The sequence below is a fragment of the Silene latifolia genome, chromosome 6 (genome assembly GCF_048544455.1).
Source record: "Silene latifolia isolate original U9 population chromosome 6, ASM4854445v1, whole genome shotgun sequence".
Lineage (NCBI taxonomy): Eukaryota > Viridiplantae > Streptophyta > Magnoliopsida > Caryophyllales > Caryophyllaceae > Silene > Silene latifolia.
This window is the reverse complement of record NC_133531.1, coordinates 80,508,950-80,515,255: the sequence shown is the minus strand read 5'-3', so window position 1 is coordinate 80,515,255 and position 6,306 is coordinate 80,508,950. Positions and strand designations below refer to the sequence as shown.

General features: G+C 37.1%; 1 long non-coding RNA gene across 2 annotated transcripts; it reads right to left on the bottom strand.

Moving 5' to 3' along the window:
* Positions 1-702: 702 nt before the first annotated feature.
* LOC141658811 (uncharacterized) lies at positions 703-3,855 on the bottom strand. Of its 2 annotated transcripts, none has more exons than XR_012549446.1 (2): positions 3,469-3,855; positions 703-1,207 (listed from the first exon to the last, which is right to left on the bottom strand). It is a non-coding gene; the product is annotated as an uncharacterized LOC141658811 (long non-coding RNA). The 2 variants fall into 2 exon arrangements; XR_012549447.1 differs by lacking the exon at positions 3,469-3,855 and adding an exon at positions 1,290-1,892.
* Positions 3,856-6,306: the final 2,451 nt, after the last annotated feature.

Here is a 6,306-nt window from a genome sequence, read left to right as displayed (position 1 = left end):
CGAAAGAAAAAAAACTAGACCCCGACAAAAACCGTGTATCCAACTTTCCCATGTTTTTATCTCGTTTAAGTAAATACAGCGTAAGACGGTCTCATAATATAAAAGACAGCTCATTTATTAACATTTAAGTTCATAGTTTTTCTCATAAAAATACACCGTCTCATCTATTGTTTGTGATCTCGCTTCTATAAATAACATTAATCACTGCAACTTCTTACCTTCTTAAAACCCACTAAGGCAAAAAAAATTCGAATGCTTACTATTATCGAACATCACTGCTAAGGCCATTGCACCATGAAAAACTAATGCCAAAAAGTTTGTCTAATACTCAAAGATCAATAATTAGAAAAATTGAAAATGTAAACAAGACGATAAATAACAAAAACCGTCAATGAAATATAAAATACGTGTGTGTTGAGTATTAACTTAAAAATTAGGTGGTTATTAGTATAGTTGAAGATATTAGGTGGTAACTTGTAAACTTTTGAACATAATATGTGGTAAAACATAAAAAAAAACCTTTTATCCACGGTAATACCTAAATGGCCAAATAACTAAATAAGTACTCCCTCCATTCAACTCCACTTTGCAACTTTGGTTTTACACGGATATTAAGGGTGCTAATAAACAATGATAAAAGTACCATTCAACAAAGTAATTCTGCTTTATTAGGGAAGAAATCAAGTAAGATTAAGCATATCATTAGTGGGTTAAAACTCCCTCCAAATTGTACTTCAGATTACATTTCCCCATCAAATGTGAGGGAAGTTTAAATATTCTAACATTTCCCTCCAAAACCCATCAAATCAGCAACTTGAGTTGCTCCTTTACATAACCTGAGTCCATCCTACATTATTACACATTTCTTGAGCCAACAAAACTACACTCTACTTCCTCTAAATAAAATTACAGTTTCTTTCCTCTAAAATAATTTACAGATTTCTGGCAACCAAACTTACAGTTTCAGTCCAAAATTACAGTTCAGTCAAAAAATTACAGATTCCGTCCCAAATTACAGTTCAGTCAAAAAAATTACACAAACATCAGAATTACAATGCCGGGCAAGTGTCTTTCAGAAGATGGTAGGGAAGAAGTGGTGATTTACTTGCTCCAGCAGTCGGAAGAAGGAAAACTGTCTCATGGTGCATTCAAGGCAGCAGCTGTCAGGTTTGGAGTCAAGGAAAGAACAATTTCTGATATATGGAAGCTTGCAAAAACACCAAGAATTGGTCAAAAGTTAGATGTAAAAAGCAAAAGAATTGGCAATAAGAATAGAAAGCGTATACTACCTGACCTAGAGCTCATAAAATCATTAGAATGGGAAAAAAAAAGACACCATGGAAAGGGTCACAAAAAACACTGGAGTTTCAGTGGGAACAGTCCACTCATGGGTTTGTGCAGGTTTATTGAAACCACAGTCAAGCCCACTACATCCTCAACTCACTGATGCAAACAAGGTTCATAGAATGAAGCATGCTTTGAAGTACTTACTAGTTGAACAAGTTGTGCAAGATTTTATAGATTTAAATGCAATACCAATGACAAAGATCAAATTTGCAGAAATGAGCAATGTAATACACATGGATAAGAAGTGGTTTTACATTAGTTATGATGGTCACAAGTTTTATGTGGTTGAAGGGGAAGAATTGCCACATAGAAGTTGTCAATCAAAGAGGTATATCACAAAAGTCATGTTTATGTGTGCAGTTAGTAGGCCAATTTATTCAGAAACTGGTGAGTTACTCTTTGATGGAAAAATTAGCATGTTTCCTTTCACTAAACAACAACCAGCAGAAAGAGCAAGTAGAAATAGACCAAGGGGTACATTGGAGACAAAGCCAATTGACTCAATCACAAAACAAGTGACAAGGCAATGCATAATTGAACAAGTGATTCCAAAGAATCAAGAGTAAATGGCCAGAAGGAGCAACTAAGCATATATTCATACAACAAGATAATGCTAGGTCTCATATAAAGAACAATGACCCGAATTTATGGTCATTGTAAACACGGATGGGTTCAACATTGAGTTAGTTTTTCAACCTCCAAATTCACCAGATTTAAATGTTAATGACCTTGGTTTTTTTAGGGCATTACAGTCCTTACAATCAAATCAAGCATCCAGGTCAGTTGACGAACTAGTCAATTCAGTTATGCAAGCATTTGTTGATTATGATGCATACAAACTCAACAAAGTTTTCCTCACACTACAATGTGTTATGATTGAAATTATGAAAGCTACTGGTCATAATAACTTTGCAATACCCCATATGTCAAAGGATCATCTTGCTGCCCTTGGCATATTACCAAGAAATTTGGAGGTCAATGAAGACTTGGTGAGGGAAAGCATTGGGTATTTACAAGGACTGGGTCAAACAGAAGGTTTAGAGTACTTGATGACAGAATTAGGTTACAATGTTGGAGCAAACCACTAATTTAGAAAGTGTAAGTACTGAATAAGGATGACTACTCTTTTGTGATTTGTTTAGAGAATAAACATTTCAATGGTAAGAAATGTTTAACTTCTAACCAAACTTAGAACTTTGTAATGCACAACAATGTATGAAGCTTAGTTCATTGGCAATGTTATGAGTTTAGTTTAATGTTATCAGTTTAATTCAGGGAGGGATGTTTAAAATTCAGTTTAGTTTAAACAAATATCAAATTTACAACAACTCTCAGGCCTAATTTGGCCTCATCATTGAGTTGTGTGAACTCTTAAGCCTTCCTACACAGAAACAAAATGAAGGTATACCATACTAACTCATTACTGCAATTGTTTACTCGTAGTGGTTAGCACACACCAATTCAATTGTTAACCATGTGGTGGCTTTAAGAGTTCATCAAAGTAGTAATGCCTCCTACACACACCCCCAATGAAGGTAGACCACACTATGTCCATCAAGCAAAAACCAACAGAACTCTCAAACATATGAAGCTAATGTCATCATGGAGTTGTCAAAGACACTGGTTCACATGATTACTGCAACTAAATGGAACAGTACACACACGCTTAACATTGGTAGACCATATGGTGGCAAAACTACTTCAATTAAATGGCCAATTACCTAAAATTAGTTCAATTCAAAGTTCAGATATTGCTCCCAAACCATTAAGGTAGAATCATCATTGAGCAAATACCAGCATAAGGCAACAGATATTCAGAATTGAACCCAACGGATATTCATTTAGATACTTTGAACAAACAATTATCAGTGAAGTTATCAGAACTAAACTATATCAATATCAAACAAGTATAAGAAACTTATCAAACCAAAGATTACCAGAAGTAGCCTAACACCAACAGACGAGAATAAGAACTTGATGACAGAATTGAACAAATGTAAAATCACCAGAAACCAATCGCTAAACCTAACAGCAGCAATATGATTAACAACAACAAAAATATCAAAATATCAGCATAAAAACATAATAAACATGAAATTAATTGAAGTTTTAGAAAAATACCAAACTATTTTGAGTTTTTACTTTGCTTGTCCATGAATCTCTGTACATAGGCGTTAAACTTCTTTGAGCCTGGTGATTCAGGTATAGATTTACCTCGTTCAGCCTCAGATTCCGCCAGCCATCTCTTCACATACGCAGTATATAATGATTTTGATGATTCCATTTCAGTCACCAGATTATCAGAGGGAAAGACATCTGATTCAGGGGTTTTGGGTACATAAGAAGACGTAGCATCGTCGAACTCAGTTTCAGGGATTTCAGTCCCCAAATCCGATGGATCTAAGGAGTCAGGTACAACCCTGATTTGAGGTGGCGATGATGGTGTAGATGAATCGTCTCCTTCTTCATCTTCCGAGGACCCAAGCGTATACCAGTCAAGGACGCAATGAAAACACTCCTTCCCACAGTTTGCATGTGGAGGAGCCATGAAGATGAAGAAAGGCGATGATGGTGCAGATGAAGAATAGTGAAGATGAAGAAAGGGGACGAAGAAAACAAACGATTTTTTTTATGGTGCAGACGATTTTTTTGGATATACAAACGATTTTTTTGGATAGATCTAGATTGAAGACGAAGAAAACAAAGAAATGGAGAATATCAGAGAAGATGATGACGACAATAGCTGATTCTGAGGAGGGTTTTAATAGATTTAGAAGAGAATATCAGAGAAGATGAAGACGACAATAGATCTAGGGTTTCAATAGAATTTTCTGGAGATTTAGAGAGAGAGAGAGAGAGAGAGAGAGAGAGATAGAGAGAGAGAGAGAGAGAGAGAGAGAGAAGAGGCGATAAGGTTTGAGGAAGTGAGTGGTTGAGGGAGTAAGGATTAGGGTTTGTGTAAGGTAGAATATTCTAGAGCTCTTAATAAATTGGGTTGGTTGGGAAGATGATTAGGGGGGTATATTGGGTTGGGCCATTTTTTTTTTGGAGGGAAAGATTAGTGGGTTGGGTGGGATAATAAGTTTGGGTGGGTTAGTTAGATGTTTAGGGTGGGTTTCTATGGTAGATTAAGGTGGGGTATCAATGACATTTTGTAACACCCGCGAATTTTCCATTTTGGCAAATATAATTTAATTAACCGTTCTATTGTCTTATTTATATTTTAAATTATTTAATTTAATTGATTTCATTATTAAACATGATTTTTTTATAAATATTATATTTTTAAAGCTTAAGTTATGTGAAATAAATATTTTGGCCGGATAATAATAATAATAATAATAATAATAATAATATTCCCCGTCTTGAGTTGTAGTGGGCTTGAGACGAAACTTCTAGTGTATACCGACTCAATTTGAGCTGTTGGGCTTTTTATAACTTATGGGCTTTTCCCTTCTCTTTTCCCTTCACAAAACCCCCAACTAAACCCTCACAACTCCATCTCCCTCACTCCTAAATTCTGAAATTTCCCAACAAACACACAACTACAACACCATTGTTACACAACCTCCACCTTCTTCACTAAATTGGCCATAAAACCTTCATTTCTCATCGGTTTTCAGTGATTTTCGCGTCTATCTCTTCCTCTCATCGCCCTCCTTCTTTCTAGGTAAGAAAAGAACTATCTTTCCTCCATTAATGGGGCTGTCGAGCCAATTTCTCATGGTACCCTTTTTTCTAGTTTCGATTTTTAGTCTTATTTGGTGTTTTCTTATGTTTAGGAGAAAGTTTAGTTGACCCTAAGTGGATTCTTGCTTGTGAGACGATTACAATAGAGATTAAGAGCTAAAAGGTAACGGTGATGGGTTACTCGACTTACATGTCAAATTTGTGTGTTTTATGTGTGGTTGGATGCATACAAATGTTAAAGTTGGTAACTTTCATGTTTCATTCCATTGTTATGTTGAATGAAGTGGTTTTATGAGCATTTTCATATGTTTGGTTGACATGCTATCTTATTTTAAGGTTCATAATTGATGTCATATGTTTAAATTATCCTAACATGCTAAATTTACCGAGTATTCATCATATTAGAGAAGTATGAAATGATTGAATGAAAGATGGTTGAATTTGGAAGACTTTAGATGGATGTTTGATGAGTTTTTCGTGTTCGGTGATCCTCTGCAGGTGGGCCGGCAGCCGCCTACCCAACCGGCAGCGCGTCTTTTGCATTTCGACTCGTAAAAATAGAGAATTAAGCCTTTGTGATCCCCTGCCGGTGGGCGGGCAGCTCGCCTACCCAACCGGCAATGAGTACATGGAATTTTGGTGTCTTTTATAATAGGGTGTATCCCCTGCCGGCGGGCAGGCAGTGTCGTCACCGGCAGAGAGAATACACAATGTGAAATGTTGAACTTAATTGTTTATAGGGTGTACTCCTGTTGGTGGGCAGGCCAAACCGGCAGAGAATACATAATGTGCAAGTTGAGCTTATTTGGCTATAGGGTGTATTCCCTACCGGTGGGCGTGGCCGGTCACCCGGCGAGAGAATACACATTGAGCATATGTTGACCTTGTTTACCTTGACTGTATTCCCTGGGTGGGCGGCGGCCGGTGGACCGGCAGAGAATACACTTTCAGCCTTTTTGGCTTTGTTTTACCTTGGCTTGTATCCCCTGCCGGTGGGCGGGCAGGCAAATTGGTGGACCGGCAGAGAATACACCTACTTCTATTTTTGGCCTTGTTTCACCTAGCATGAATCCTCTGCCCGGTGGGCGCAAACAATGTGCCCACGCCGCGAGAGCACCTGTAATCATTATACTCTTATGTTCATACATGCTTCACATGAATTGTTTACGTTATGTTTGTGCAATCATTGTTACTCGTATTTGTGACCGGAGTGTGACGGTTTACATTGTGTGACTACTCGACATTCCTTATTTATTTGCCCTCGGACAT